At 42.8% G+C, this 25,151-nt stretch overlaps 1 long non-coding RNA gene across 1 annotated transcript; it reads right to left on the reverse strand.

Moving 5' to 3' along the window:
• Positions 1-888: 888 nt before the first annotated feature.
• LOC120324883 lies at positions 889-24,726 on the reverse strand. Its single transcript, XR_005566558.1, has 4 exons — positions 24,426-24,726; positions 22,500-22,655; positions 2,613-2,705; positions 889-1,240 (listed from the first exon to the last, which is right to left on the reverse strand). It is a non-coding gene; the product is annotated as an uncharacterized LOC120324883 (long non-coding RNA).
• Between the last annotated feature and the right edge of the window lie 425 nt (positions 24,727-25,151).

Raw genomic sequence — 25,151 nt, forward strand, 5'->3', positions numbered from 1 at the left:
CACAGTTACTGACCTGTCATATAGAAGTTTCCAATTTACAACCTCCAAGTGTGTTTCAGCAGTGGTAAGTGGATAATCTCTAGTGTATACATGGGAAACAGAGTGACAATAGGATAAACAGCTTGTCCTTTGCTGGCAGAGTCAGCAGCAGATAGCAAACACTCTTCATTGTGTAGAATTTGGCTTTCCAAACTCTTGAAAGACAAATTCTGTTGTCTGTTACATCCCTACTTTCTTTCCCAGAGGACCTGGGTTAGCATCTGCCTAACAGACACAATTTAACTCAAGATACAAGCCCACAGGGGCCAGCTTTTAGGTTCCCATTCTAACAGGATAGCCAGGGTCTAAGAGGCAACATCACCATTGCCAGATATCCTTTATAATATGGGATTTTTCTGCATTATGCAATCTGATCCTCTGTCCTGTAAGAAAAGCTCCGGGACACAAGTGGGTATTGCCATGGCTATCAAGTGCTTTCCCAAATGCCTGGCATCCAGCAGCTGGCTGCTCTACAACTGCAAATGCACTGGATGTGGGCAGCAGCCCCAGCGCTGGATGCTCCAGCCTGGGCTGGAACTGTGTGTGTGTGAACAGAGCGACTCACCAGCACAGGCACAGCCACCCGACACATTCTGGACAGCCAGGGTGATTTATTTCTTTGAGACGTGGCTCTCCCAAGTCCTTGCAATGGTTTTGTTTTGATCCAGACACCAATATCCTTCAGAGCAAAATCTGACCTTGTGGTCTTACGGTAGGAGCAGATTTCTAGATGTCAAGTAATTACTTTCAAATGTGGCTGTTTGGGTTTGTTAACAGTACAACTTTGCCTGATATGTCCTTGTTTTTAAAGAACAGTCCTGCACTGCTGAGATGGCTGTCGTGGTTTAGTTTTATGAAGTTTTCTTATTTCATTTTCTTATTTCAAATGTTTTTGGCTACTTGTTGCTGTGATCTTTGCAGTCCATACACAGATAGGTTGGTTAGTAGGAAGCTGCTTGGAAACAGTCTTAAATGAAAAGGGGCATAATCATGGAATTAGCCAAGATACATGGCACCAAAAAAAAGTGTTCATTCATGCCTGCATGCTGCTAGATAGATTAACCCTGTCACCTCACACCCAAAGCCCATTTCAGGGCACAAATGTACACAAATTTATCAGCGGGCTCCTCTTACTGCCACGCTTAAAAATGCAGCAAGTTTCATTTCCAAGCTGTGCACAGGAGACAGTCACGTCCAGAACCTGCATAAAACCATGTGTTATAAAGACCTTATATGGCAACAATTTTCAAAATCAGTGCTGTCCTAAAAGGGTGGGAAGCAAATCAGAGGAGTCATCTTCCACCTGCTATTCTGTTGAGAATAACAGGAAAGACAGCACTGCTACACCCATTATCCTTCACATTTTCTGCAGCAGGTGCTGCTACACTGTGGCCTGTTTGAAACACTGTCTAACCTGCAGCACCAAGCACCACCAAGCCAGAAACGTGGGCTTGAACATGGAGTTCGAGCCATCCCCTGCAGAGCAGCTTGTGATATGTCAGTGTAGGTTCTCAGAGCAAGTGTGAATCAGCCAAACATTGCAGTGAAAGCACCGTGATCTACAGAGGACCCTGTGAAATTCAGCACAATACCTGAAATACCGACAGGGCTGCAGCAAAACAAGCAGCACCACTGCCGTTCTCCCACGTCTTTTAGTGGAGAAGCCATGTAGGAGGAGGCTGTCTAAGTTGTTCTTATGGCTGATTTATTTGCAAATGCAGGTGAATGCTAGAGAAGGTGTGGGTTTAACTCTCCCCTGACTGATCGTTTCTCAGGAAAAATTGGGAGCCTTTGCACTCAGTAACTGCTGCACGGGTATTCCTTTCTTTACTCCTTCAGTTAAAGTTCAGCCTTGCCAAGCCTCTGCTTTCATGCAGAGGAGGGACAGTCATACATACTGTCCTAGTAAAGCACATCCCCTCTGTGCAGCCAAGTGACAGGGGGGAATTAGTGATGCTACTCCTTTCTCCCTCTTAGCAGTTTACAGCGAAGCACTGCTGTTTTTACGTTTCTGATGGGCAGCTGAGGTTCCAGCATGTCTAAGGGAGCACAGCTCTGCAAAGGACCCCTCATGAAGGGCAGTCAATGTCCCAGGACACAGCCTTCAACTTGAGGCAGGTTGGCACAAGCACCTGGCTTGGTACATGAATGGTAGTTCAGCAGAACAATCTGTCAATTTAAATGTGAAGCACTTCCAGGGAATTAGTCCAGATCCTCACTTTTCTAATTACTAGTGCAGTTTTGCCCTCCGTGGCTAAACATGTGCCTCTAACTGGAGCAAATGCTATTTACAGTTTTGACAAATCAGTTGCTGAGTGAGAGGTTAGAAAATGTTGTTGGCATACCATTAAAGAGAGACAAATAAGGGGAAGAAGTAATTAAGAGTGAGCAAATGATAACAGCTATTACACATCCTGACTTCAGAGGTTTGTTCTTATTCTGGGTTCTTAAACCTGAGCTCCTCAGCTAATGATGTATAGAGTTGCTTGCTACCAGATGTCAGTGTTTAAGAAAGAGGAGAAAAGAATGCACTTAACATTAATAAAAACACAAGAAGTAACTGTTGTACTTACCACAAGTCACGGAGAGCCACATCGTGTTTAAAAGCCCAAGGAGTGAGGAAACAGCACAACTTGCAGAGATTTTGAGCCAGAGCAAATAAGAACCTGCAAGGAAGAGCAAAGAGTTGTCCTGAGGATTCCACCGTGGACAGGAAAGAGAAACAGCACGGGGATGACATAAAAGCTATTCCAAAATCCGTTCCCACCTGTCACCAAGGGGCACTTACTGGCATGTTCCAGGGTCTGTGCTGCCCTGACATTACGGAGTCCATAGATCATACATTTAGAGGAGCATTCAGGTTCTTTGCCCAAAGTGATATCATGCCAAGGCAAAGGCTTGGTCTGAGTCCACAACTGGAATTAATGCCTTCAATGCTATCATTTGGTACTAGTTTTCTAGACAGTCTATGAAGTACATGCACTCCATCTCAAACTGGCAAGTCTCACAATCTCTCTGGGTGATATTCCCATTTACAGAGGCCTTGAGCATAACTGGAAGCCAGCTCTGGAAGTGTAATTGGAATTTGCCTGTTGAGTTAACAATTTTTTTTTTTTTTTTTGCCTTCAGTACAGGGATGCAAAGTCCTATCCAGAACTGTAAACTTTTCCAGCTCTGTAAAGACCTAGGCTCATGGCCAAAGGGCTGACAGGCCAGTATGTAAAATGGGTTATAGTCCCACCATCGCTTCGGAGGCTGCTGGGACAGCTGAAAACAGTATTTTCTTCCAGCTTTTACCTATACCTGCACTCAAGCTACAGACCTGGTGTGACAAAAAATAAAAATGCAAGCATTCACTCAGTCATTTTAGCTCAAGTCCAAGTCATCTGTCACTGAATCATTTATCTTTGGGATCCAAATGATACTTGTGCAGGGTGAAATAGCTGAGGTCAGCATCCTATCAAGTCACACAGCATTGCACTCAGTTACCTAATGTAGTCACACCTCACTATTGCTTTAATTTAAAACATGGTTACTGCACAACAGCAATCAGCACTTGTTTCAGAGTTCAGTACAGCAGACACTCAACCTTGACCCATATCTAACATGAGGTGGGTTTTTTTTCATTTAGTTGGACAATGATTTAGGATTGCCATCTTGTTAAGTGCTTTCACTGTTCCCCCCAGCACTTTACAGTGGAGAAATATACACCTGTGGTATATATAAATATATATATAATCTTGTAGGTGAGCACCCAAGAAACAAGGGAGCTGAGTGACATGACCAAGGACACACCAGAAATCTGTGACAGAGAATAAATGAACCCCAGTTTCCTAAAAACTGTCAGTTACCCAGGGCCTTGGTCTGTGATTGGGGCCTGTAAGTGCTTTTACAAAATAAATACATTTTTCTTATAATTAAATTCAGAAGAAGACCTAAAGGTGATTTGATTAGATCATATAAGTACCTTTATCATGAGAACACAGTGGGTTTTAAAGGGCTTCTTAATCTAGTGGAAAAAGACATATTACAAGAACCAATGGCCGGAATTTAAAGCCAGAAAATTCAAATTAGAAACAAGCTGCAGAATTGAGGGGTTTCTAACTGTAAGGATGATTAAATACTGGAAGGACTATCCTGGAATTATTTGCCTTTTGAATTCCTCACATCAAGAGTAGATGTCTCTCCAGAAGATCCAATTTTGTCAAACACAAGTTACTGGGCTCAACATGAGGGTAACTGGATGAAATGTCTGGTTTTTGCTAAGCAGGAGGTCGGATTAGATCATCTTATCATCCTTTACAATCTTAAATTCTATGAATCTATGAATAGTAATGACCATCATTGTATGTTACAGCTTGTAAAACAGCAAAGAGCACGCTGCAACATGGCTGGGAGACAGAATAAAGAAGCACGTTATAAAAGAAAAAAAGCACTTGGCTCTGGAATTAAACCTGTGACTGGTAATTATTTAAGCTTCACCCATGCGTTTCCAAATTTTCCCCCTAAACAATATTTTAATTAGGTTTCAGTTTTAAGGAGAAAAAAAATAATGAACCATTCATCAAAGAGGTATTACTGCGTTCAGAACAGTATCACCAACAGTCCCACACAACGTTTAAAACCCCAACTGATATAGAAATAGCTGCTGATTTTCGGGAATTAGACATAGGAGATCTGTAAAGGAGGGCTTTTCTATAAAAGGTTTTATAGGCCTGAGCCTGGGATTCCTCTATTATACTTGAGTAGCTATAAAAACTTTCGTGCTAGATCATAACAGTCTGTAGTTGTGAATGCAACAGATTTCACAGAAAATCTGTTTTAGCAATGTCTCAGGGAGTTTTTCAAATAAAGACATTGGCACTACTCTGTGCTTCTTTGCCCAGAAAGCAAAATTCTTTCACTGTCACGCCACAGCCTTCATCTTAGGCTTCCACACCGGTTTAAAGACCCACTCAGAAATCAGGCCCTGTGTCTCCTCCCTTGGGGTTGTGAATGTGATACTTGTTTGTCAGACAGAGGGGTCTGAATAAAATCCATGGACAGGGAGCTGGAGGCCTTCAGTTTGCATATCTGCCTAACGTTCATCTCCACACCATAACGTCTGAGCATCTCACAGTCTCTAACAGATTTGTCTTCCCACCACTTCCGAGATAACGAGAAGTGTAATTCCCACATTACAGTTAGAAAGCTGAGATATGGGGCACCTGAAGAGATTTTCCTAACATCAAACATTTGTAGCAAAGGAGGGGCTGAACAAAGGTCTTGCAATTCTGAAGAGGTGTGCCTCATATTCCAGATTGCCTTCCCCCTTCTGCATTTGGCTGGAATGAAAACGACTGAAAGAAAAGCGGCACAAAAAATCAAGTTAGACTAGAAAATTCTCCCTACAAAGAGCTGCCTTACTGATGGGGGGAAGGTAAAAGAGATATTATGCTTCACAAGCTTCTGAAAATTTCTACTAATGTCTTTCTTAAGAATTTCAGTCATTGATTTCATGTGTGAATTTTGGAAGGAAACACGCACACAGACACGCACACACAGAAGTCCTTCTCTTGGAACAAGAGCTAAAACTATAAAAGCAACAAAATGTGGAAAGCAGGCCTGCAGCAGTGTGGGTTGATATTCTGTCTTTAAATCATTCTGGCACTTGTTTTTTTCCCCTCGAGGTGGAAGTGGTAAGCATCAAGGCAGAACTGCAGTAGCCCTAAATCAGAACATGCCTCTGTTCATGGGTTTACAAACCAGACTCTTTGCATTCCCAAGCAGAGGTCTTGGTGGTTCTCTACAGTGCTACAAAGACAGTTCCTGCACAGCTGTTCCCTCTGTACAAGCCAGCTTGCTTTCTTTCTCACCATGTATATTTTAGTACTGCTGACATACTCTGACATGACCATGGCCTTCTTTTCTGGCCATATACAGGAGGCCCCTAAACATCCAGTGTTTGAAGGATCCAAATCCACAGTGCTGCTTATCCTGGAGAAGTCAGAGCAGTATAATCCTCCTGATATTGTGATACTAACTAAATTTTCTGAATTCTTTGCTATTTAAGGTACTCTTTTCTTCCTCTTTTCCTCTGTAGCTCTGTATCCTCACCCTCTGCATCCACCATCCAATTACTCATCTTTCTTTCTCTTTTCTCACCTGCCCTACTGAGCTCTTTAGTCCAAAGATGAGGTGACAGTGCTGTCTTCCCTCAAATCCCCTGGATCCTTCCTGCAATCTAACAAACTCTACCAAGCCAAATTCTCTCTCCTTTTTTCTCTCTCCTCCCCAACATTACATTTCTCCGCTCCTCTCTGTTCCCACATTTGAAATACTTCTTTAAAGCAAGAGTCTCTGTCTTCATGTGTCATTTTGATCTTCTCAGTGCTACCAATCAGGCTATTCCAAAACGACAGGAAAATATCTCTGGCCTGTTCATCCCAGTTAGTGTTACAGCACAAGCAGGAAGATACAGCAAGCATTGAAAAATCAAAAAGAGATCAAGGAGCACCTCGCTTCCAAGCTAAAGGATGTATGTGTGCAGCTCACTGGGTAGCAACAACATATTGTCATGATATTCCATGTTAATATTCCAAGGAGAAAACTGAAAACTGGTCAGATCACCTCTGAAGCACACCTTGTAATGTGGGCTAAACAAGAAGCCCACAAAGTCCAGCACCTCCTTGTCCTCCCAAGATGGTGCTGGACATCATTACAGCTGGAGGAGATGCACTGCACATGTCTCTGGTGCAATCACGTGCGTCTCCCAAGGTCAATTCTTCTATGAGCTGTGGGTGGCTGTGACATTTTTCCAGAAGACAGGCATCTGCCACAGCTCCCTGAATTATGGCCAAGGTAGCTCATGATTCATGCATGCCCATAGGCTTAATGCAGCAAGTGCATGGCAGGACAGAAGTGTCAAGTGCAGCACAAAGGCCAGTGAGAACAGGGGTGAATCAGGCCCTTCCCTGCCCGGGGTAAGGGGGGTGTAAAAGAGACACGAAAAAATAAAGCCAGCTACAGGTTATTAACACACTGGTGAATGTATTCCATGTTTCACCACCCCAACTGCTCCTCCTGCCCCCCAAACCCATTCCACCTTTCAGTGGGTGCCACCCTGTTGCTGCAAGAGAAGCACTCCAGTGATACTGAAAACGGAGCACGGCCCCATCACACCTTCCCTCTCCAGGGCTCACGCCACCCACAGCCACAGTGTAACACCACCTATGCATCAAAGTGACGGCAGTGCCTGCGTGCTGGACACAGGCAAAATTAAGTAATGATGCCAGCAAGGAAAGTAAAGGTCATGGACGTGGAAAAATTGGAAACAACAAATAAGCATTCAGGTGAGAATATATTTACTGCTTTCCTTTAGACAGCTAATTATTTTCTTTCTTGATATCTCTCGCCTTGCCAAAACAGCCACTTCTGGGCTGAGGCAACCACTTGTTTTGCACAGTCCTTGAAGTTGCCAGATTGATAGTTTAGTGAAGGCTGTAGGGTTTTCTGCTCTGGTGGCTGTCTTTTTTTGCAGAATCCAGACCCTTTTCCTGTGCCATGTGCCAAATCATTCCTGCAATGGGGCAGCAATATCCTGTCCTGCCTGGGGTTCAGGAAAGCAGTGGAGTTTTCAGTGTGATTGACATATTTTTGCCTTCAAACCAGCCTGAGCTCCCTTTGGCTTGTAGTGCAGTAAAGAGAAGAAAATCAGGGTTTGAAAAAGAAAAAGTATTTCAAATTCCATTCTGTCCTTGATCCTGTAGAGAAGGACCTGGAAGAGATGCTCCAGATAGGTGCAGAATAGGAGATACTCCAGATAGTTGCAGGCTCTGGCAGTGCTGTTTTAGGAAGAATGGATGCAGCAGTTCTGCTGTGTATTTTCTCTACACTAGGCTATGAGAGATAATAGGTCTAGTGGTTAAGCTAAGAGTATCAGGAGACTTTATTTCTAGCCCTAATTATATCAGAAATTATCTGTGTTTCCTTGAGCAAATCCCTTGGTTTTAGCACCACAATTTTCCAGTCAATAAAATGTTTAGACACCTCCAAAGCACTGAGATGCACAGATGGAAAACATCATTGTCATGATGTGGGACGATTCATGAACGAAGGTGCACGTGTGGGAAACTGAAGCTGATGGCCAAAGTTTGCAATACTTTATCACATCCTGGACTGCCTCTTTCTTAGTTCAACAACAATATCTGGGAACACTCTATTTTCTAAGCCCCATCATACTTTCTCTTGGTATTGGCTTACAGTTTCCCAAGTCTATCTAAGTTTGAAAGTATGTTTATCCCAAAATGAAAATCAATAAGAGGTATTTTTTTTTTTTTAAAAAATGGCAGTATTATATGCTTAGATAGAAGGGCCAGGAATCCTGTGCTTTTAAAACCACCTGACAATGAGGTCTCATCTTTGGCATAGAAACTGAGCTGTTCTGTAGGTACCTTGTTTGGGCTACACACAGTGTGAGTCTGTTCCCCAATCAACCCTCACCCCAGGTCTGTTTGCTGACTGTGCTGCCACCGTACTGTTGCAAAGAAAAGAGGTATCCAGACATCAACATGATTCAGGGGCCGAGAGGACTGCAAAAGAGAAAAAGGGTATTTTCCGAATCAGTTCCCCATGAAATCACTGGAACTAGCGTTGTCCTGGGGGATAATAGAATGGATCATTAGGTGCCTTAAAAAGTTCACATTGGATTTTGAAGCCACCCTGCAAGATGAAAAATCAGTAGTTTAGTCAAATAAATAAAAGTCAGTGAATTCTCTTTAAGCTATGAGCACAGGGGCGAAAGGGCTGCAAGAAGAAAGAGATTCCATTCTTCACAAATGATATGTTTTAAAACTCCCCCCTTCCATCTCAAATCCTTCTTTTTCTTCCCTGGTGATTTAATCACATGAGGTATCGTAAATCAAATTGCTTCCTTTTCTCCTCAAGTATGAGTTAGCTCTTAATTAGGCTATTGGGCAAAAATGAAATGCATCCTATTTATAGCTTGGGATATCCTTTCTGCTAATGTAAAGGTTAAAACCTATCTTTGCAGTGTTTCAGGAGTGGGATTCTGCTCTTGCAGACAGATGCTTTACCTATTGCTGAATTCACTGATTTACACACACATAAAAGAGTAATCAGACCCATGGTATTTAATTTTTCTGTTTCAAGCTTCTGTTCAGATAAGAGGATACACTGAATGCCAAAGTGAGCAACCAAATCATTTGGGCCCAATTATTTTCATTCTGTGCTTCCCATGTGTACAACAGAGGGTATAATCTAATATCCCTATCCAGGTGAATGGCAAAGCTGACAGAAGGACATAAGGTACATATGGAGACAACTGGACACGCTCCTGAGCTACTGCCCCATGGTGATAAACAGGCACTGCTCAGCCACGGCACGAGTTAATGTCGTCATGCCATGCCAGCACCAAGGGATGGGATGGCACTACCCTGTGTTGTGATGGCATCTGCTTGTGAGGAGAAATTACCCTGCTCATGCACCAGTCACCAGTCAGAGGAACAGAACCTGCTGCCTCGCCTGTGCAGGGTCTTGGATGAAACCCCTGGCACACATCTAAGGCAGGTGTGGAACTGGTGGGAGCCAACTGGGTCTGCCAAAGCCAGCATCTGAGTGGAACTTGTCCCAGGTTGGCCTGGGATAATGATAATACATGTCTTCATTTTCCAGCTGATGAAATTAATGCACAGAGTTACTGTTGACATCTGGAAATACAAAGTTAGAATGTTGATGCCTCCAGACAACGCTGACTAATATTTACTACTAAGCTTATTCTTTATTAGGAGATACTCACCAAGATTCTTGGAAGCCTCAGTTACGAAAACTTCTTCACAGTCAGGATTTTTCCCAGGACGACTGAATATGTCCATGGGAAAGACGTAAACTTTCCAGATTTCTTTCACAACCCAGATTTTGACGGCTTAGTCTTTTGTATCCTGTTTCAAATCAATCACTGTGGTTCAGGATAGCTCTTTGGAATAAAAAGTAAAGCCCCATCTGAGACACTCTACTACTACAAACTCCCAACAGAGCAAAGTACACCTATCATTTATGCTCAGAAACAGGTTCTTTTCCACTGCTAGATGTTTTTCATGTGAGCAGTGTAAAGTAAAATGGAAATGATTCCTGCACTAGCTGGTGTGACTTGGCTTATAACATCAAACGGGAACCCAGAGAACAAACCATTATTTTCCTGGTAGCTACAGTAAACAACATTAGACTGGCTGAGAGCTGTAGCTGGGTCCCAGGCAAAACAAGATCTTTGCTAAACAACATCAACACAGTAACTAAAATGTGAATAACTAAATCATACACTCTGCAAGCTGAGCTACCAAATGAAAGTAAAGCGCTGAATTATTTGAATGCTCTTCAAAACTAATTTAAATTTCACCCACTACTGAGACCTCCATTTGCTGGCATCATAACTAATAATGGGAATGCTGCTGAAACGTCAGTTTTAGCGAGAAACCCATTAAGAGAATGAGGAAAAAAAAGAGACATCATACAAGAAAACCAGCCGTTTACAACATGGCATATAAGCTCCTTGCATAGAAATACAAAATAGCTGGAAATAAAACCCAGGCAGTAAACTGTCCCTTTTCCAACACATTCAATAATCACATCCATCCGGAGCTTCACACAGGAAGCCCTGAATATAAATATTCCACAGCAGATGCTGCACTGGCATTAAAGTTCCCTGTTGGGGCACTGGATGGTTCACAGGGTAGTAGAAAATCTGCATGCCTTTAAGATATTGGTCTGAAACTAGCCCAGGTTAATTTTGGTATGAAAGTCATTTCCATCTGAGAGGATGTTTTAGGCAACTGGAAACGAACTGGAGGTCTACTGTGTCCCACTCTCAGCTGGCAGCTCTACAGAGATGCAGATCCACCAGGGAGACTGATCTGTTCCTAAATCCCACCCAGGTTTGTGGCTTATATAAGCATGGCTGTTTAGGAGACAGGGCATTCGTGCTCAATGCTGTGCATGCATGCTCCTACTCCAAATTAAAGGTTATGGAGACTAAACAACACTTTGAAAGGAGATTTTTATCAACAGCTTTCAGAGGTCTAAACAGATAGAAATGCCATCCACATTCATTTAACCAGCTCTCTTACTGACCTCACCATAGAGAGTAATTATGTTAGTTTGGTCTGGGCTGTTTTATGTACAGTTCTCTTGTTCTTTATTTATAAATCTTGATATTTCAGTCTATTCCATCAAACTGTCTTTTATAATAAGCTCAACAGGGCTCAGCTCTCCTCTCACAGGAGAGTAAATCAGGAATGTTTGTATTCAGTGAATGCTGCCACCCTGGTTTGAAACCATGGTCCTAATGTTGAGTCAGTCCTCATAATGTTGTCAAATATTGAAGCTATTGATGCTTACGTGGTTGATAACATGTTTTGGTTTAAGCTGGGTTAACATGAGATATATTCTAACATGAACAAGTTGCTAGCAACACAGAACAGTGTGAGTGTAAACTCACACTGGCTGGTCTGCTGCCCCTCCTCTACTGTGTCCCTAAAATGTTCCACATTGCAGACAGTGTGCTTATTAGCACAGTTAGAAGGCAGAAGTGCCTGATGATGAAAAAATCCTCCTGCCACTCAAGAAATGCAAATATTCTGTTGTAGATGGCATAAAGAGACTGATGCTGCAGGAAGGAAGAATTTGGTGGCAGCATCTGGCAAGTTGGGAACTCCCTTACCCCACTGGAATGCAAATTATTTGAACCTGGTAATTTATTAGGTCCACATTTTTTAAACATAGTCAGCATGAACCTGATTTCTCAGCTTGTAAACTCATCAGAGCAAGGACAGCCTGCAGAGCTGAGTTCAGAGCATCCTGATCCCAACTGGTGTTCCTGAACAGCAGTAATGAAAAGCCAGTGACACCTTCATCTGTTGTGCATGTTTGTGCTTGTTTATTTAGTCATCATCACCATCCTCCTTAAGACAACTTTACTCAGTTTCTGTCTCTCAGATATTGATCTTTCTTGTACCAATAAACTTCCCACAGATTCCCTCCAAAGGGGTTATGACATCTTTCTGCATATTCTCGGTTACGGGGTTTTTATCGGTAGCTGTACTTTCAAAATTGTACATTTCTGAACAGCTGACGAGAGCAGGCTGCACACTGCTCTGCTGTCTGAGGAGCAGTGCTGGTGATGAATGAAGAGATTTGCTTAAAGCTGGGCAGGGATGCTCATTCTGAAAAAAGCCCAAGTCCCAGTATGCATTGTCTGCCTGGATGTGACTCACCAGGCGGAGGTGAAGGTGCAAAGCTCCTGTTGGGGTTGTCTCCAAGGCATGAAGACGTCTCACTCTGGGAAGATGCAGTCCATAGACAACAGTTGGCCACGTCTGCAAATTAGCTCAGATCAATCAGTTTCCTTCTCTCCCACTTCCCTGATGAAATTCCAGTCAAACAGCCATTAACAGGTCTCAATTACTGCTCTCTCTCCTGAACTGTTGGGAAATTATCTGTTCTTTGGCAATTATTATATTAGTTTGTGCAGGGCTCCCTCCAGGAACATGGCCTGCAGGGAGGCAGGCATGTGGGACCTGGCTATGGGACAAGGCTTGGCAGGAAGCAGGGAGACCTGTAGTGCTGCAACCTGGGATATGGAAGTCTGAAGAAAACCAATGTGTGCATGGAGGAATGACATGAGAAAGATCTCAGCTGGAGTGCAACTTTCATGTCCCTCTTCTGGGCCACCTCTCCTGGCAGCGTTAAAAACTGCTACAGTGATGGGTAATGTACCTCAGCTTTGGGGTTCAATCCTCCCCAGTTTTACCTGCCTTCACAGGGGGTTACTGGCCTAAGTAAGTCTGCCTTAAACCTGTGCAGGTGAGTGCTCAGAGCACCTCCACGGACACACAGAGCTAACTGTGTTCAGACCACTTGATTAACTGTGAAGCAAGGTCTGATGTGCCAAAATCCTCACAGTCCCTTGGTAGATGTTAGATACAAAACCATACACCTCTGTAATACTTCACTAACAGGGATCTCAAGAGATTTGCTTTATGCACCGACAGTGGTGGCAATTTTTGTTGTATTTTTTGTGGTATCTGGAGATTCTGTTATGGAAAAAAAGAATTTCCTTGTCTCCAGGGTTCCCATGCAGCCACCTGAACTGGGTGGTTTCATAACACAGAAGGCAAACCTGAAGAAATGGGAATTTGCCATTTTTAACCCAAGCTGGGGAAATTCAGAGCTCAAACATTATTTGAATAGCAAGGCTTGATGATACTACTTGACTTAGCTTCTCGTTATAGCCCTGGGAAATGCAAATAATATTATGCCATCTTCACTGTTCTAAAAACTCAAGAAAGTTCCCTTTGTAAAGTCACTGACATTCTTGAGTCTTGAAAAGTAGAACTGGAAGAGAACTTGAGAGATCATCTAGCACTGCCCCAAAGCAGGAATAAGCCTAATCCTCTCCAGTCATTTAGTTCTAACTGGTACTTATTTAAGGTTGGTTTGAACATATTAGCTTTGGACAGCAGTTAGAAGCCAATATTTATAATCAGCTGGCAATTTTGACATGCATAATATCTACTATAAGATATTGTCAATAGGATCCACACTGCTCAAATACTTAGACCTTAGACTATACTTTTATCCTTTCAGTATTTATTACAGTTACTTTTCCTAGCAACTCTGCTCTTCTTTTATTCTCCTTGGAATTGAAGGAGCATCAGTCTGTTATTCAGTCTGTTATTTCTGAGTGCATCCCTGATACTGGGAAGGAGACTGTTCCTTTTTCTAGTGAGAACCAACCTGAATATACCTCGATGCCTGCCTCTGTATTCTGTCCATAGATTGAGTGCTGCAATTAAATCTCAAGTAGTAACTTGAAGCAAAAAGAAATAGGCAAATGCTGCACAGGTGGTGTGAGAAACTGCAATACTGAAAGCCAGTACAAGTGCTGTTAATTATGTAAAATAAAGTATTTAAAAGTGGGTTTCTCTATCTCAGAGATGAGTAAAAAATATCTGGATGTTCCTGTCCACTCTCACCAGATCCATCTACAAACAATTTAATGAAAACTGCACTGCTTGAATGGTTTTGTATGACATATATTGTAATTCAGTCTGCAGTAATCTGAATTCACACCCAAAAATTCTCTTTGATCTGGCATCCTTCCTGATGTTTTCTATTTCAGGAAACTAAGGAAAGCACACAGGTCCTTGTGCAGTTTGAGTTGGTCTCCAGTTTTATACAAGCAGAACTTATGCAGTTTATGTTATTTATATCCACTCAATAAACTATCTGAAGTGTATTACCCACATCTTTCATGAGTATAAAACTGCTTATGACTTCAGCCAGAAAAAAAAAAAAAAGAAACCAAACCCAAAGTATCACTGGCCTAGTGGCTTATATTCTCCTCCTGACAGCCAATAATTTAATTCAATCCTTCCTGCATTCCTAAGAAAAAAGAGGCTTCAGAGTGCATGGGAATCTGGCCAGTAGTTAAAACAGTAGTTTGAGACATACAGAAGCTCGAATCTATGCTTTGCTTTGCTATTATCTCCTCCGTGATGCTTCCTTTCCCTGGAACTGTTTCAGCTCTGCCCTATTTTTTCTCTGGTCACCAAGGCTCTAATGTAGTACTCCTAAAAAAAGCAACACAGTAGGTACAGTGACTGCAGGCTCATCTTTGCTCAGCAGTGCAATAGCTTCTTGGAAGCAAGCAGAGGTGCAAAATATAACTAACTACCCTTCCTATCAAAATCAGCAGGAGAAGCCAAAGCTGTAGTGTCATCCCACTTAACACGGATGAGTCCTGGTGCAACACCCCTCTGCAGCAGTTTGATCAGCTCTCTCTGCCTCAGAACCCTGAAGAAGCTGAAGACATTGACTCTGGGTCATTAGTCCAGGATACAACAAGATTCTGTTTCAGGGCTGAGTTAGAATAAGAGAGTTCCCAGAACTTGGTGCTTTGGTCAGACCCCATCTCGTTCTTTATGTCCCTTGACCACAAAATACTGACGTAGAATATAACCCTCCAAAATCTCAGAACAGCAGTCACAGAGCAATTAGAAGCATGATCTGGAAGAAACCAAGTAATATCTGTCTGTTCCATAGGAAGGGAGCCAGGATATGATTCTTTGAAGGGTTTGGATAGGACTGCACAAGGGTGGCATTCAATCTGCCTGCATCATGCTGTGGTTTGTTTATTGCCTTTGTTTGTTTTTTCCCCTACAGCATTTGCCTCTTATTCAATCCATCTTCTATTTCCTTATCATCAGATTAAGTTTTTCAGTTATTTAATGTCCTGTAATCTTTAGATCTCATTCTTCTGAAAGAATATTTTTGTGCCTAAATGAAATATAAATATGCACTACCAGCAGCAATGCCCACCATTGTGGTTGCTCAGCTTTCTCCCACATATGACACTGTGAATGAAAACTTTGCCATTTTCAGGACAAAATATAGTAGGGTAATAGGAGGGACTTATCTATGAAGAGTTAGAGTGGAGAGCTAAAAAGGCACAGAGAGAATGGAAGGATCCCAGGACTTGATGGGAGTGCAGAGGGAAGTCAGGTTATGGGCCAAGTAGGTGGCAGAAGATGAGGTTTTAGGATCAAAAAAAGGCTCTGATGGAAAGAAAGCACAGGGTGACTATAAACTAAAAGAAAAGGAGATGGAAACTTAGAAGAGTGAGTTGGAACTGATGGAACTTTGCTTGTTGATGGACAGAGTGAAAAAAGAGATCAATAGAAAAGCTGGGGGAGAGTGAGAGCTCGAGAGACAACTGGCCAAGAGCAAGGGAACTACAGCACAGACCTGAAACCAAACCCATCCCTCCTGCATCATCTATTGCCAGCCAGGAAATTCCCTGACAGTGTGCATCTGGTTATTGCTTTATTCTGCAGCCTTTAATGTCAGCATCACATGACATGTAGCAGTATAACAATGCACCCTGTTAGCTCAAGTGATAGAAGTCTGTGCTACAGATCTGAACAAAGCGACATTAAACTCTTGATGCAAGAACTGCTACAAGCCTTGCTACACCGTGGATCTAAACATCCAAATCGTGCTGACTGGGGAAAACCATCTCTTTGCTCTAATAAAGACAAGTACATTACAAAAGGTTCTAAAGACTGTTAATTTTGCAACACCAGTGATCACGAAGGCGTGTGTCAATCAGGTCCCAAAGATTGAAAAAAGGGGAAAAGTTTGTTCAACAGACTTTTTGGCTGAGACCTGAACACGTGCACATGTCCATAAAACTAGAGACAGAGGCATGGGTGCTATTGTGAGGCCTGCCAAAAGAACAGCGTGACCTTGGGCAATCTATTAACCTTTCCACACCTCAACCTCCCCATCCATATAAAAGAGTGAGGATGATATATTTTGCACTTGACAGGTTTGTAGATCACTGAGGCCTACGAGATACACCCAAGGGTAGCTCACATTAACTAGCTGGTCCTGCACCTCTCAGCAGGAGAGCTGCTGTTTCCATTTTATGCACCACCCAATGCAGTCAGAATTATGGTCAGAAATCAGCTCCTGTGGTCCATTAATATACACCCCAGCATCTCTCAATGCTGCAGTCGAGAACTAATCTGCCTCCAGTCTCAGCTAATTGGAAAAGGTTTTTTTTCCTCTATGTTATGTGGATTTCCAAAGTTAAATCTTGAGTGATAGACAGTGCTGTCACAGCAGCATTAAGTGTTTAGAGAGTGATTATTCTTGAAAGACTTCCATTTTTCAAACTTGTGCTTTCAGAAAAAGCTGTGGAAATAAATGAGAACACCAAGGGCTAAACAACACTTTGAGCTTTATAACAATGATCTCCAGAAAGGGGATGCAATAGCCCAAAGCCTTGCCTATTGCATTTACAATTACAAGAATCTGCAGGTTTCCTCATATCACTGTTGGCATTTAGGGGCTTGCATCATGTGAAATCCTATTCATAACAGTCAATGTGCTCCTGAGAAGAATCACTCTCAAAACGTCAATATACTTTTTTGTAACCTTTCTATTTAATAAAAAAAGAGACAGCTTCAATTAGTGAGGAATGTTCCACATAAATTAGATTATTTTAAAAGTTCCAGCAAAATTAAAAGGTATTTTTAGTAAATGAACACTTGTCACTTTAGCAACATTTGTAGCCTTTTACTCTTCTTTTTTTTTTTTTAATTTTAGTTTTGATACCTGGTCACTTATTCTGTATGAGTCAAACCCACACTCCTAATTTCCCACTGCAGCTAACAGAAACTATGCTTGCTGAGAAGATGAATAAGAAATATTCAGTATTTATGATCCCACTGCCACAAGCAGCTAAACAGCCAGCTATGTGGAAGCTGAAACTTGCCCCATACAGTCTGTGTGCTGTTGATTCCCAGAGAAGGGCCCAATTTTAAACACCAACCCACCTCACTGTCTTGCCAGGGGAAATCAGCACGCTGTGCCCTGTGATGCACAGACATCCCAGGCTTCAAGCACTCAAAGGCCAGCCCTGCCAAGATGAACCATGCTGGCTGTTTAGAGATGAAATCCCAAACCTTGCTGTCAGCAGGGAAGGAGAAGCAGGTGGAAAGGAGCTTCCTTTCCTCTTCCATTCTTCTGGCCTCTCATCAGTACCAGGGCTTGAACTATTCTTTTCCTTTTATTCCCTAAAGGAATATTTAACTTGCATTTTAGAAAAAAGCTATTATTATTATTGTTGTTATTATTATTATTATTGTTATATACAGATTTATCAGTGAAACTCTTCAGGGGGAAAGCTTTTGTCATCCGTGAAAGTGCAGCACAAAGAAACCTGGCCTTATCTTACTAATTACTCCAGTGCCTCCCCAAATCCTATCAAGCTGCTTGTTATTAATCAGTTAGAACAGTGTTGCCTGTATGGCAATATAACATATGCCAGGATGAGATCTGTTTACAGAACTCAGGCTTTGGCAATGAGCAGGAGCTGCTGATGCCAAGAGGAGCAGTGTTGCTACAGTCTATCAGCCAGATCAAGGGCCGGCAGACACGTGAGATTTCAGGCACTGGATCCAGAGGGCTGTGGATATCATGCCCACATCTGCCTTTCCCACATTGCCCCTAAAATAATCATATTGTGAGTTAGCCTTGAGCCCAAATGAAAAATGGGATAGATGTGGATGTAAGTCTGTTGGGGGTATCAAACACTATGGTGCACATCTGATGTTCCATGAAAAGACAGAGGTAAGGCTCCATGATCTCAGAGGTCTGTTCCAACCTAGTTGATTCTGTGATTCTGTAAAAGAGGCTCTTTTACCCTCTACCTGCCTGCTGATTTCATACCTGTATCCCAGCAGTGCAGAAGAACTGAGAAAATCTTATCACCAAGTGGTTTTGCTGTCATCACTGTGAAGTTTCTCTGTGACAATGTATGGATAATATAAGGGCAGAAGTTATTCTGTCAAACCTATCCAACCAGCTCCTTCTCTGGTGGAGGCTCAGAAGTTCACTAACAAATTTCCTGATCCAAGCCCCAAGGTACACAGTGCTAATGCAGTCAGCAGTGGCATGGTCTCTGTTCTTGGAGGAGCATGAGCAAGCTCCTCTCAGATGGGTTACTGCTAGTCTTGACTTAACTCTTCCAGAAGATTCCTGCTTAAGGCGAGTGAGAATTTTGCTCTGAAAAAAGCTGCTGCAATGAAAACAGAGAGCAAAGCAAATCTGCAGCATTCCTCTAAAAGACAAGTGCCTACTGAGGAAAAAGCTGCACATGTTGATGAAGAAAGCTGAACAAAAAGGTTTCACTAGAAAGTGATTGTGATTTTTGCCAAGCATAGAATTAAAGATCTACAAGAGAACAACTTACTTTGGGTGGGGGTGAGGAAATATATAAGAAACAAGAGAAGTATCATCTGATCTGTCTCTTGAGACATCCTTCTACTTCATGGCAATCAGCAACTCAGAGTGAAGCTGAGCCCATCCCTCTTTCCAGGAGAATGTCAAAATGTTTTGTTAACAGTGGTGGGTCAAGTTTCACAGCCAGGCTGAAAAACAGGAAATTACTACTATTGCTATCTATAGGTCATGAAAAAAGAATTTACCTACAGTCTATTAGGGGCAACACTCAGAAGAGAATCCAGGAAATCTTGTGGTTTATCATCTGCTTTTTGCATAATTTCATTTTCTGTCCCCAGAAGGCAGTGCAGTGTTATAGGTACACTGCACTCAGTGAAAATACTTCAAGCAATAGCCCACAGTAATCTCATAATTTTGTTTTGTCCTTATTTTCTTCAATGATCAACATTGCCTCTTTCATTTTACACATTACTCCTTTCCCATTTCAGATTCAGTATTTCCAGTCTGGAAAGATAATGCTTTCGCAAGAAAAAATAGAAGTAATTCTGCTGACTTGAAATACAAGCTGGTCTGAGTCTTTTGTAATGAAGGAAGAATACTGGCTAGATATATGAAGTTATCCTCTATCCAAGGTGTGCTGTGGGATCTTAAATATCTATCTGGACAGGACATGGGGAGAGCAGATGGAACTTCAGTTTAGCATTTATCCTAGCAGCAGCGTTCAGTAAGGCAGCAATGTCTCTGAGTCCAAGCCCAAGCCCTAGCTTAGTAAAACCTGAGTTGACCTTCTAGCCAAGGAGTAAGAGTACTGTTGAGTCAGCTGTATAACAATGCAGAGGGAGATGGCAATGGCTCATAAATCTGTTTTGTATTTTAGCATGCCATTAAACTGCTCATAATTAGGACAAAGCACAGGATGAAACCCTAGGCAGGCACTGATGCTGCCCTTATTACCTGTGGACTGATCCTCCTCTCGCTCGCACTCCATCAGTGATTTGCTGGTGTTCCTCTGGTTTACTTTGCTGCAGTGAGGAGATGAATCTGGCCCAGAGCTCTCATATACGTTCTAATTTAATTCGTGTCTCTGTCGCCACACGGGAATTCTCATCTAGACAAAGTCCCCTCTGGGCCCTGTGCTATTTCCAAATATAGGGCCTTTTCCCATTTGTGCTGTATTTGGTGGGAAGCCCACCTAACTCTATTCATTCACATGACTTGTACCACATTTTAGGGTTAGATTTAAGATCCTCCCTCTGCCTACAGTCCATTTTAAGTACGTTGCATGTTTTATTATTCGTTTAGTTTTCTTGCACATAAATCAATATATAATGAAGCTAAGCACTTTTACACTTGCTAAGGCACTGTGCAGACATTAACTCTCCCAGGCCCCTGGAGGTGAGTAAAATAGAGATCATTACTAGCCTCTCTATCTAGGTCTATCCAGTGCATTCCACAGCAGAGTAGGGACACAATGGATTTTACAAACAGACAAAACGAGGCTGGGAGATTACAGAGCAAGCTGTACTAGGACAAGGAAGAATATGACCCAGAGAATTCAGCATGTGCTTACTGCAGCTGAAAAGTGCACAGAGCATCCCCCCCCCGTATACCATGAAGCTGTGCCCCCAAAAATGGACTTTGGATGTGAGCTGGATGCAGAGCCAAGGCCAGTGGATTTATGTGGGCATGATAATCACTTCCTAATTCTACCCCACGAGGGATATGCCTTCAGAAAGCAGGCAGACCAAAAGATTTATGGAGATGATTGCTTTTCTTTGGGGCCCATGCCAAATGTTCTGGTGCGTTAGGCTAGAGATGGAGATGCAGTGATTTGCACAAGGTAATGTAACAGAACGGGCCAAGGAACTGGAGTCACAGAGGTTCTCCAAGTGCAATCCCACAGAGCATCACCATGGCAGTGGTGTTCTCTTCTACTGATTGACAGACTCATGTCAGGTACATTCCTAAGCTCTTGAAAGGACAAACCTATGAAATGAACCATTCCCCTATTCCAGCAAACCCAAATGTCACAGATGACACCCCAGGGCAACACTGTTCCATGAGTAAATACTTGGGAATATGTAAGGAGCAAACCTGAGGGGAAAGGAGGAAACAAAGTGTGACGGAGTAACCTAGGGGTGAGCAATTGCTATAAAATCCCTCTGTGCCCTGCCACAGAGAATATGGGCTTGCTAGAGCCTGAAGCTCACACAAGAGCAGCTCACAGTTGTTAATTCCAGAGAACCAAGCTCAAATCCTGCTGTGTTGGCCAGGATGGAGGCCAATCACAATACAAGGCAAATCCTTTTAATATGTTGCATATCATTGCAGTAATCCAAGACAAATCTCAGAAAAGAATGTGACTTTTGCAAGAGTATTTTTGTCACTGTGAAAATTATTCCAGTGAAGAAACAGCAAAATTATCTTAGCAGCATTCAAGTTGCCTGTCAGCCTTCGAGTGAGAATCCCTGGGCAGGAGTCTGAGGAGGCCACAGCACCCAAGAGGATGCCAGGGAATGCTGCAGTTCCTGCTGACTTCTCAGCACAAAGGCAGAGAAGACAACTACACTGCTCAGCACCAATAATGAATTTACTTTTCTATTCCAGGAGACCAACTCCATTTGTTGTAAAATCTACCACAGCTTCTTTATAGCCCTTTCTGACTTCCAGGGTCTAATAGCACATGCTGAACACGTCTGCAAGTTTCTCGTTTTGCTATCATCAAGTTTAGAAATACACCCTCTTAAAACATAAAAGCTGAGGTTCAAATGACTCCAGATTATAACACTTTAAGAAAAACATTAAATATTTCCAGACATAATAAAATGCACTTTGGTAACAACAACTCCTTGTGGTGCTACAGGCTGGGGGCAGAGTGGCTGGAAAGCAGCCCAGCGGAAAAGGAGTTGGGGGTGCTAGTCAACAGCTAAATATGAGCTGGTGTGTGCCCAGGTGGGCAAGAAGGCCAATGACATCCTGAAGTGTATCAGAAATAGTGTGGCCAGCAGGACCAGGGAAGTGATTGTCCCTCTTTGCTTGGCACTGGAGAGGCTCAAATCCTGGGTTCAGTTTTGGACCCCTCACTGCAAGAAACACACTGAGGGGCTGGAGCAAGTTCAGAGAAGGGAATGGAGCTGGGGAAGGGTGTGGAGAGCAGGTCCTGTGAGGAGTAGCTGAGGGAGCTGGGGGAGCTCAGCCTGGAGAAAAGGAGGCTCGGGAGGGACCTTCTCACTCTCTAAAACTACTGCCTGAAAGGAGGTTGTAGCCAAGTGGGGGTCGGGCTCTTCTCCCAAGTAGCAAGTGACAGCAGGAGAGGAAATGGCCTCAAGCTGCGCCAGGGGAGGTTCAGGTTGGACATCAGGAAGAATTTCATTACTGAAAGGGTTCTCTTGCATTGGAATGGGCTGCCCTGGGAGATGGTGGAGTCAAGAAACAATGGACGTGGCACTCAGTGCTCTGGTTTAGTTGACAAGGTAACGATCAGTCAAAGGTTGGACTCGATGATCTCAAAGGTCTTTTCTAACCTACATGATTCTGCAGTTCTGTGTGAAAACTGTGAGAAGAGTCAATACCTATGACTATTCATTAAATAACTTACATCAAATCCTGACTCAGTTGCCAAGAAAGTACTGTAGGTCTAATCAGAAATTTCCACTTACCTAGTGAAGGCAGGAAAATTAGCCCTCTTTCACCTGTGGTAATCCATGCTGATCTCTGGGTTTCTGTATTGCCATTACACAGGAGAGAACTGATCAGATGGAAAAGGTGGATTCTGGGTCCTTTAAACATGTTTTCAGGGTATAAGAGTTCAAAAGCTGGAAAAAAAAAGTGATTTTAAAAAATACTAAATAAGTTGCTGATTGCAAAAATCTCTGAATTAGAAGAATGTCTTATATAATGAAAAGATGCAGATGAAATCTATAATGAACAAAAAAAGTAATTTAAATTGTTCCCCAAGGAAAATAACCCAAAGTGGATCTCCTGAAAGCAGCAAAGAAACTCACAGAAACAAAGACTAATTTACTGTTTTTTCTTGGAAAACATAACTGCAATTCACACATTGCAGACACACCATCAGAATGGTTTACTATGAAAGCCATTCTGAAAAAGAAAACAGTGCTTGACACAGGATTTGAAGCTATCAGTACAGCCCTAATTTCTAATGTCTAAATGCTTATCTCTTTTAATTCTAAATGAAAATTCTCAACACCCTTAATAGTATCTAACAGTTCTACAACACTTTTCACCATTAAGTCTTAAAATGCCTTACAAAAGGTTAGAGACATTATCTCTATTTTACGAAAAGGAAAACAAGCATGGAGAACTGATTTGCCCAGACCCACCGAACAGACTGGGAGCAGATACAGAGCTGTGATCCATCCTCCTGTGTGTTCTAGTCCTGAGGAAATTAGCATTCCCTCTAATTGCATTTTTATTTCCTTTTAGAGAGCACATAGGAATATCTGGAAATTTAGGAGCAATTTTTAAAAGTGCTTTTGGGGAAAAGGAAGATTTTAGTCACTCATTATATGACTAAATTAATGCACATAGAAAAACACTCTTATGAATATAAAATGTGGCACACACTCCACATTCTAGGCTATTTAATATTTGCTCTGAAACTCTGAATCAAATCCCTCAACTCAATATTGTTTACAATTTATTCAAACTTCAGTTGATGAGACAACACAGAGGTTCTCTTCAGTTTACAAGTGGCTGTGCTCTGCTGATGCCACCTTCAACAACAGCTGGTCAGGACTTTTGTGGTTCTCTGCCACATCCACCTCCTGATACTTTCTGAATATCAGTACCTATCCATCCCAGCTCTGAAGGGATACTTGAATCAATTCCACTGCGTGTTTCAAGGCATATATTTAGCACAACAATCATTTCAGAGCTTTTCCTTACCACTTTAATTCTGTCTCAACCTTAATTCAGGAACTTAACAACATCCATTGATTATCTGGTTACAGAGTCACTTTCCATACATTCATATATGCAGGTGTTATTATATATATATTGAGCTACAAATCAATTTCACCAACATTTGTAGGCTTACAACATAAACTCTCCTGCAAATTAAAAAAGACTTTGGGCAACTTGACAAGGCAAGGCTGAAGCTGGAGAATGCTCATCACCAGAATTAAAATTGCCAGCATCTAATTGACCCTTCCACTTCCCTTTAAGTCACAGAGATGGGAAACACAGGCTCCCTGAAACATTCCCAGCTCTGGCTGGGAGTACTGGCACATTCCTGACATGGGGAATAGCTAACCCATATATTAGTGTCTGGGGTAATAGTAGATATTTAACAACTCACACCAGAAGAAAACAGAAAAACATTTTACCAGGTGGGAGAGCTCGAGTAGGTAGACGGGATATAATTATACTCACTGGAATTTAGCCAGAACACTTGATCAAATACCCCCAACATCCCCATTAAAGCCTTAAAAACAGTTGCAGGTACTTTTCAAACTTAGGTAAAAGCGCCTTGTCCGTGTTGGTGTGCAGTAAAACACCAACAGGGTCACTGAGGCTTGCAGGGGAGTTTTAAGTGTGTGTTATAGGTATTACCACATACCTACCAATATTTGAAAACGGAGCATCAGTAGAATCTACTGAACACACATTTGCATAAATATGCATCAATTTGCATCAGATTACACAAACTCTTGGTCATTTTCCCTATGCATTCCCTGCTCAGGCCGAACACCTCATCTCTCCCCAGGGCTGCTTTTCCCTCGCCGGCAGCCTGCCATGAGGGAATAATGGCCCTTGGAGTGGGGGAGAGCAGCACCGTGAGGGGAGCAGCCCCCTCAGAGACGGCGAGAAAGCCTCAGCACCGTGAGGGGAGCGGCCCCTCAGAGAGCGGGAGAGGGTCTCGGCACTGTGAGGGGAGCAGCCCCCTCAGAGACGGCGAGAAAGTCTCAGCACCGTGAGGGGAACAGAGCCCTGAGGTGAACGGCCCCCTAAAAGCATCTCAGTCCCGAAGCCATGAGGGAAAAGCCCTGGAAACGGGAGAGCCCTGAGGCTGCAGGTGCGGTAGTTTCTCGGAGCAGGAGTTCTGAGGTGAGCAGGTCTCCGTCCTGTGAAGAGCAGCTGCCCAGGAACCACCTGAAGAGAAAATGGAGGCTGCGGAGGTACCTGGGGTGACAGAAGGGGAGCTGGTCGGGCTCGTCCGAGTTTTGTGGCAGTGCTGGGAGGAAGAAGGGTCAGGGAAGGTCAGGGATGGGCTTTGGAAGGGTAGGGAGCACAGCCAGGGGTGGGCTTTGGAAGTGCAGCGAGCACTGCCAGGGGTGGGCTTTGGAAGT

This window comes from Pipra filicauda, unplaced genomic scaffold, assembly GCF_003945595.2.
Source record: "Pipra filicauda isolate LSUMZ 115617 unplaced genomic scaffold, ASM394559v2 scaffold744_size113956_pilon, whole genome shotgun sequence".
NCBI classification, from domain to species: Eukaryota; Metazoa; Chordata; class Aves; order Passeriformes; family Pipridae; genus Pipra; species Pipra filicauda.